The sequence below is a fragment of the Asterias rubens genome, chromosome 4 (assembly GCF_902459465.1).
Source record: "Asterias rubens chromosome 4, eAstRub1.3, whole genome shotgun sequence".
In the NCBI taxonomy this organism is placed as follows: Eukaryota; Metazoa; Echinodermata; class Asteroidea; order Forcipulatida; family Asteriidae; genus Asterias; species Asterias rubens.
The window spans coordinates 4,226,589-4,235,424 of NC_047065.1; the positions used below are offsets into that span (position 1 = coordinate 4,226,589).

General features: G+C 37.0%; 1 long non-coding RNA gene across 3 annotated transcripts; it reads right to left on the reverse strand.

Moving 5' to 3' along the window:
- Window positions 1-220: 220 nt before the first annotated feature.
- Window positions 221-8,239, reverse strand: LOC117289725. 3 transcript variants are annotated; one of them, XR_004518968.1, is made up of 7 exons: window positions 8,089-8,239; window positions 4,967-7,677; window positions 4,307-4,460; window positions 3,403-3,598; window positions 2,892-3,044; window positions 2,362-2,554; window positions 221-1,647 (listed from the first exon to the last, which is right to left on the reverse strand). It is a non-coding gene; the product is annotated as an uncharacterized LOC117289725 (long non-coding RNA). The 3 variants fall into 3 exon arrangements; XR_004518969.1 differs by having other exon boundaries at window positions 4,312-7,677; XR_004518967.1 differs by having other exon boundaries at window positions 4,307-7,677.
- Between the last annotated feature and the right edge of the window lie 597 nt (window positions 8,240-8,836).

Consider the following 8,836-nt stretch of genomic DNA (forward strand, 5'->3'; position numbering starts at 1 on the left):
CTGGACCTACCCCTTGTAATTCTTTCAAATTTTATGCGAAAAATTGATACAAAAATTAATTAAAAATTCATAAAAGTGCTGGACTTACCCCTTGTAATTCTTTAAAAAAAAATTTTTTTTTAACTTTTTCCATAACCAGCCAAACGGTTACAGATCCTTAATTAACAAAATTGTGTCTAAAAAATGCAAGGCGTTTGCATGAAGAATTATGAATGTTTATTACAGTAAAAATACTTCAGAAAACTAAAACATCAACAACAGATAATAATTAAAATAGATAAACAATTACTTCAAACAAACTGTAATTTAAAACACAACATTAAAGATGACAAACATTTAGTTATCTAGTAATGATGTTTTTTGAGAGCTAGTGGACAAAATGCATGTTTAATGAAAAACACTTCTTGTTCTTGAACGCGCAGATAGAATAGTGGTTAATGCCATGGGTCTTCCCTGTTACCAAATTATGTTTGTCACGTGGCATTTTCACTCATTTGTAATAACAAATGGTTTGGCAAAAAGTACAACTACACGGCTCATAAGTTGCGTTGCTTCTGATGTCTTTTGTCAACATAATTTGTTTGTTTAATTCTCTTTACAAAAGCTACAGCATCTTTTGCATTCCTAACTACTTTAACTCCATCAAAATCCAAAGCGTATTGTACTTTGATTTACTGAATTTGATTTTCCATGATGAGCAAACAATGCTTGGCATGAGGCCACGCTGCCAGTTTTTATCAAACCAAGCATCACTTAATGCGAGTACTGATCATGACTCGCTACTTGTACAATAATGGTACTGGATTTTGATGGATTCCAAGAAAAGCCTATAAGTAAAAAAAGATAAGGATGTATCTGAAATAGTGGCTGTGGATACGGCTTGTTAGTCACATGAATATGTTTCAAGTATGGTAAGAGACCCATAGCAATAGCTGCAACCATATCCACAGCTACACATTCAGACATACCCTATGCAGGGCCCAATTTCATAAAGCTGCTAAAAGCACAAAAAGTAGCTAAGCACAACTAAATGTTGCTTACCAAAACAAGGGTACCAGTCAAACTAACATGTCACACGTACAACTTTTGACTGGTATCCTGCTCATTTCTGCTAAGCAGACAATTAATCAGCAGTAATTGTTTTGCTTAAGCAGCTCCATGATATTGGGCTGCTGGTTCTTATGTGTGTGGTCCTCCCCTTGAGCGTCATCATAGAGGGCCCCATCTTGGTCCTGCTTGTTTCAGTTGATTGGTGATCACAGTCTTTCATCAGTCAACGATGGCAGTCCAAAAAGCATTTGAAAGCTTTGCATAGAGTGGTTAAAATAATAAGTACCAATTCTAGTAAACTTGCATGGTACAAAACCAGGTGTAAAATCACCTTTGAGAGGAGAGTTTGCTCTGAGAAGTGTTCTATCATATAAATATTGTCTCTTGGTCACTTGAACCATGGCACAGTTCTCAAGACGTTCAGTTCAAAAACACAAAAGGTTGGTTTTATCCACACAGCAGTTCTACGCTCCATGAAAGGTTCTTGAACTTGTAGTAGAGTCAGGTAGCTAAACTTGGCACAGTCCTTCTTCAGCTGGTGGCAATCAGTCCAAAAATGGCTAGGGTGTATGTCATCTCCAAAGCCATCAACTCAATCTGTGGTCGAAAATGAAAAATTTCCAAAATGAATTTGGATATAGACCCATCACTGGGGCGCTGTACTCCTTTTTCGAATTTTGTCATTATCGGTTCATAGACCGATAACGACACAGTTCAACTGATTATGACAAAATTTTGAAAAAGGAGTAGGGCCAACAGCACCCCAGTAATAAAACTTATTTAATACAAGCATCAGCTGTTCTGAGGACTAGTCAAGCCTGAATGATTGCAAAGAAAAATCTCAACTCCAACCAGGGCCCAATTTCATACAGCTGTTCAGCAGAAATACTGCTCAGCAAATTTCTTTGCAAAGCAAGAAATGAGTGGGGCACAAGTTGCAACAATGAAAACTTAATGGAATTTCGGCAGGTAGGGCCTAACCAGTTTTTGTTTGCCATGTTTTCTGTGCTTAGTAAGTTTTGCTTTACATTAACAGACTTTAATACATGGGGCCCAGTTCTTCAACTTAACTCAACATTCAAACTTTTTGTATTAAACAAAATTTCCTTTTCTGACAATCTTGACCTCATTATTTTAATGAAGTTGTCCTCCAGTTGTCATGGTTGTTTGTATGGTGTGCTGGCATATCAAACTCTATGATGCAAAAGAGTGTTTTCCTTCTAATCAAATTTGAAACATTCAATTCATTTGCCAAATTTGTGGGATGAACTCTCCAAAAAAAGATTGCTAGAATGAGTTTTTCAAGCTTACCAAGTTCTCTGGTGTCTTTTTGCCCTAGTCCAAAAAAGTGGTGGTTAGCCAACATCGCTAAAGTCAATGTCACTTGAACGGTTGATTTTGTAGCGGAGAGTCATCTGGCTAGACTTGACAATGTCCTTCAGGTGTCAAGTCCAAAGAGTGTTAATTAGCCTCAAGATGTCATCTTCAAGGTCATCATCTCAGCCTGTGGTAAAAAGATTCAAAAAGCCATTTTGAGAAACTCTTTTACAACACTCACTTTCACCTTTGAAAATGCAAACACATTCCGGGTTTTTGTTGAATGGTTTGTACTATGAATAAAATCTTCTTAAAAACTTGTCCTCATTATTTGTATAAAATTTTCCACCAGTTGTTTGTATTGTGTGCTCATTTCAAAATCAATGATGCTGCTTCTACTTCTACTTCTACTTCGTACTTGCCATTTCCTTTGAAATTTGAAACATTCAACTCATTTGCCAAAATTTGTGGGATGAACTTTCTCTTCAAAAAGATCGTTTTAGAATGAGTTTTATCAAACTTACCAAGTTGTCCGTTGTCTTTTTGCCTCAGTCCAAAAAAGTGTTGGTTAGCCTCAACGTTGCCACGTCACTCGGTTGATCTTGTAGTAGCGGAGAGTCACCTGGCTAGACTTGGCACAGTCCTCTTAATGTCATCTTCAAGGTCATTATCTCAGTCTGTGGTTGAAAGTTTCAGAAAGTAAATTTTGAGAAAAACTCTCCTCCAACGCTACTCACTTGTCACCTCATTGAAAATGTGAACTATTCTGACATAATATTTCAGGTTTTTGTTGATTTTTTTGTTCTAAAAATAACATCTTCTTCTGACAAACTTGACCTCATTATTTTAATGAAATTTTCCACCAGTTGTTCATATTGTGTGCTCATTTCAAACTCAGTGATGCTTCTCTACTTTTGCTTGGGTACTTGGCATTTCCTTCAAATCGAATTTGAAGTATTCGACTCATTTGCCAAATTTTGTGGGATGAATCTTATCTTCAAGAAGATTGTTTTAGTATGAGTTTTTCAAACTTACCAAGTTAACTGTTGTATTTTTGCCTTAGTCCCAAAAAGTGTTGGTTAGCCTCAACATCGCTACGTCACTCGAACAGTAACTGTTGATCTTGTAGCGGAGAGTCATGTGGCTAGACTTGACACAGTCCTTCTTCAGGTGGTAGTCCAAAGAGTGTTAATTAGCCTCGAGATGTCGTCCCCAAGATCATCATGTCAGCCTGTGGTTGAAAGTTTCAAAAAGTCATGTTGAGAATTTTTGATAAAACAAGTATAGGTTAAAGACACTGGACACCTTTGGTAATTGAGCTCACTGCGGTCATCGAAGTTGTGAGATATTTGGAAAGAATACACAGTTGTCATACAAAGTCGTGTGCTTTCAGATGCTTGATTTTGAGACATCAAAATCTAATTATGAGGTCTCGAAATCAAATTCAAATATTTTAGTGGAAAAATACTTCTTTCTCGAAATCCACGTTACTTCAGAGGGAGCCGTTTCTCACAATTTCTCACAATTTTTTCACAAGCAAGTCTTTGTGCTAACAATTATTTTAAGTAATTACCAATAGTGTCCATGGTTCCTTTGGGTTTAAGTCTGAATGCTTACATAGAAAACTATCCTCCAGCACTACTCACTTTTCACCTCATTGAAAATGCATACTATTATGACATAATATTCCAGGTATTATTTTGTTGGATTGCTGTTACTAAAAACAAAATCTTCTGAAAATCTTGACTTGCTGATTTAATGAAGATTCCTCATTTTTGTTTGCATAGTATTTTTATTACAAACTAAAGGATGCATTATGCATGTATATTCTTTGAAATATATTTGACAGCTCAAAGTTCAACACAGTTTTTACCAAATTTGTGAGAAAAAAAGAGCAAAAGTTTCAGAATGTCAAACGAAAAAAACAAGTTGGTTATACTCCACATCGCTCTGTCACTTGAATGGCGGTTGACTTTGTAGGGCAGAGAGAGAGTCATCTGGATAGACTTGACACAGTCCTTCTCAGCTGATGGTGCACAGTCAAAAAACCGTCAAGAGTATAGCCTCAACTTTGGGTGATGCCATATCTCAATCTTTGGAAACAAACATATAGTTTTCGAAGATTAATGTTGGTAAACTCTTCTAATATCAGTTACAAAAAAGTTATACATTGACTGCTGATCACAAATAACCATTGAGAGGTTCAAAGTCTGATTTTGTTTGTGTATGTTTCAATTTTCCTTTCCAATTATTAATCAGCACATTGATGAAGGCTTGCTTGTGATCTGCTAAATATCTTTGTTGATTTTCCCACATTGTAGGGGAATGCTCTTTAAAGAAAGAGGCTAAAAAGACACATCCTTTTAGTCTGGCAACTAACACCTGTTGTCTCTATTGTATTTTGTTTGTGATTCAAAATTGTGTGGTCGCGTTGTCCCACTAGTAGTTGGTAACTTTATAACTTGATCTTAATCTTTTGCACGACTCCATAGCTGGATGGGCGTAATCTAAGCTCAATGGAAACTACTTCATCATCATCAAGATGAAAACACAAATCAGGTTCACTATACATTACCTGAGATAACCCTCAATACTTTACCAAATCCATGTAATCTATGGTGTCCCAGAGCTGCCATCTGCGCTTGCCAAAACATTATCTTTAGCAATAACATGTTGCAGCTGTGTGAAAACAAAAAACAAGGTAATATATGGTTATTTAAGGCATTGCATGGAGAGAGTGTTAGAGCTGTGGAGGAAAGAGTAGTTATTCTTTCACACTCTCTAAATGCAAAACAGTGAAAAAGCACTCAAGTCGAAGAGCCACATGAGGGACAGCTCTTTCTTGATTGGTATTCCACTCTTTTAGATTGAAGTTTGCATCTTTTTGAGTGATTTTTCACTCTGTGCTGGAGGTAAACCCCTTTTACAGAGTGAAATAACCACCACTCTTTTTAAAGAGCCATATGAGGGGCAACTCAAAATGTAAAGAGTGGAGTTTTTTTCACTCTTTTACATTTAGAGAGCACTTACCCAATACTTATACCTGATACCTTGCTCCAACCTTTTCCCCTTGCTGACCTCCTGTCACTCATGAGGGACATCGAAGAAGTACAGTCTCCATCTTCTACTCATAGATCTTAGTTTTGGTTCAAGGCATTATCTTTTGTTTTGTTTAGGATCGTGTTTTTATTGTCTCTGAATGAGGTCGCCGAAAATGAGATAAGATTGAGATCCTTGAAACGAAACTAAGTTCTACACTATTCACATCCTAATACCATGGAGGAAGAAAATATTTTCTTCCTCCATGGTTATACTTAACCTATCTCCAGCCAACCTGCTGAAAGAGTAGAGAGTTAGTCTTATCTCTAGGCCAACACTGATACTCTAGGCCTTAAGGCCGTATCCGAATTGATGGCTACGGCTGCGGCTACGACCGTTGCCAGGGAAGTTGCTAAGGGAGTCTTATACTTCAATGCATGATGACGCGGCGATCCAGCCGTAGCCGTAGCCGCCAATTCGGATACGGCCTTATACTGACTCACCATTCATACGTACCTAGACACCACTGAAGTCCTTCTCCCATGGCTGCTTTTTTTATCCATCCTTTCTTTTCTCTCGCCACCTCTGATTTTTTTTTTTTTTTTTTTTTTGTAGACATGAAGAACTCAATATTTTGCCAAAAGTTCCCTCATTTTTTTCATTTGAAATTTGATCTTAATGAGCAAGTGTTACAGCTTTATTTTTTTTTATCATTGTTTTGTTTTCTCGTTCAAATACGATTTTAGTTTGAACTGTCTTTATTTAGGAATGATGTCATTTACATAAGACTATGTAAATAGTCATTTAGTTGAACTAAATTCTTTATTTACAACTTTCATCAAATCAAACATAAATCATCCATTGACCTAAGTTCTTTATCGGTTATCTGTTATTATTTTAAGATTTTTTGTACGATTTAATTATTTGAAAATTTCTACATTCAGAAATGATGTCATGCTGATACTGTATAAGGAATATGTAAATATTCATTTAGAAAGTCTAAATTCTTTATTTACTTCTAACTCCTTAATAATCAAACATTAATCATAAAATGAATGTTGATTAGAGTGAATTATTACTTCTACACTTTTGGTTGTGGGATAAAATGTTGTGCCCATACTACAAAGCGTTTGGTTTCAAAAGGGACTTTATTGCAGAAATTTGTCTTTGTGAAAAACATTTTTTCCTATTTTTTTTTATTATTAAGAATTATTGACATTTGTAACGAATTAGGTAAATGACTTTGATTTTGTTAGATTTTGAAAACATAAAATCATGACAATTTCATTAATAAAAACATGACAACTGACGACTTGAAGTATCAACCCGACAGAAGTTTCCAGTTAGACTAGCCTCCTAATTAAAAAGCATCACTGGCTTCGACCAATATGCAACTCAAGAAATGCCAGGAAAATGTGATTTTACCTTGAAAGCTCTACAAGCAAGGACAACATCAACAAGATTGTGGAGCATCTTGGAGGGGAAGGGGCGGTACAAGGGGTGGGACTCTGCAAGAGAACGGGTTAGATCTCCTCTTACACTTTGAAGTCTTCGTCTTGTCTTGATCTTGATTTAAGACAACTTGCGTAATCCGACCTCCACACTATTGCGCTTCATTAGTAAAGGTCCCCCCCTTTTTTTTTTAGAGAACCCTTTCTTTTCTTCTAAGAACCATCAAAAGGAGTCTTATTTTCATTCAGTTCAATTCAATTATTGTTAAATCACTGGAAAAACACTTAATTTTTTTTCAAGAAGTGCATCAATTTAAAAATGCATTTTTTTTTCTTTGAAAAGTTGCAGAACGCCTTCATAAATCTTACTCGATTGTTTTTTTTTTTTTTTTTTTTTTTTGGGGGGGGGGGTTTCTTTGAAAAGTTGCAATGCGTCTCCATAGTTCTTATCAGAGTGTTTGCTGCCCTTTAAAAGATAAACAAGGCAATTAAGGCCTTTAAGGTTAAAGGGCAGCATAGATCTATCAAATAATTCAGTTTATTTTCTTTACAAAGTTGCAGTAGGCCCCCGTGTTTGCTGCCCTTTAAGAGATACAAAAGCAATTAAGGCTTTTTAAGGATAAAGGGCAACATTCATCAAAGAATTTAATCGCAAAAAAAAAAACCGTGGAGGTCGGATGATGCCAAGTTTTCCTTACCTGAATCCGGCGATGACTCCAGCGAGGACTCCTATGTTACGTCCACAAACCACATATCCACAGATAACATCCGACACCTGGGCGCATTCTCTTGAGACTCGTCGGTACAAAGATAGGAGCACCTAAAAAAGCAAGGGTTAGAATTATTTCGTTGCCTCAGAATATTACATCAAACTTATTTCGAAGGCGAAAACAAAAGGGGTTTTGCGCCGTGAGGGCCTACACCCCAAATTTAGGTGTTCCAAAGACCTTACGCCCCATTCCACCGACTCGGGGCGAGCACCCCCAAGCCACCCGAGCTCAATCACCGAAGTTTTAGTCCAAAAAAGTCTGTAGTCGGAATAAGACAACTTTGTAGAATTCCCGATAATGTAGTGAAGGGCTCAGCAGTGAATTGTGTGTTGGTAAAATAATGGAGGTAGAATTTCTACCTCCATGGTGAACACTGCAGCTTTTAGTACAAGTGTTCAGCCATGAAACAACATACACAACGTTGTCTTTCAAAAACTTGGCCAAGTCTTTTAGAATATCACCTTTTAAAACGTGCAATAGTTTCGACGAAATAGTTCTGAATGAACATTACTGAGTTCTGGTGAGCATGTTTGATAAAAAGTTCAACAGGAAAACGCGACGTCCAAGACTCTAAGTTGGGCTGAGAGATACGACCATCCTCCAGCGCGACACGTCCAGTAATGCCGTGCAGTATCGGCCACAACGTGGGCTCCGAACACCGTGCCAAGTATTAACATCTCTCCCAGTAATTGCATAACAAGAAGTCTTTCAGAAGATGACATTCCACAGTCACCAGCCGTTTTCCTGATTCATTCTTTTTTTTCTTCGGCGATGTTGTAGGTCAACCCATTAGAGTTATATAACAGTGTTCCTGAGCAGAGCATTATGTAAGCGGACGACCATGGGTTCGAATCCCTCATTGGTATTTCTTTACAAACACTAAGTGAACTATGCGTGACCCGTGCTTACTATGGGTCAGCAGCATTTTATCAATGGCAACAATTACTCCTTGTTCAGCAATCTCATTTGGTTCTTTTATGTAATACTTGAATTGCTTGCCGACATTTTGGTTAATCAAAATTGCGGAGAGAGGAACACGTATGGCACTTCAAGGCCGAATTTCATTTGTTTAAAACCAAAAATAACCTGTGTCTGTGGTTCGGTGCCATTTTCTGTATGAAAAAAAAAAATATTTTCGAGAATTCTCTACTGGTTCTTTTTAACACGTTGTTTAGTTTGGTTGGTTTACAACAACAGCTATAATTCTGT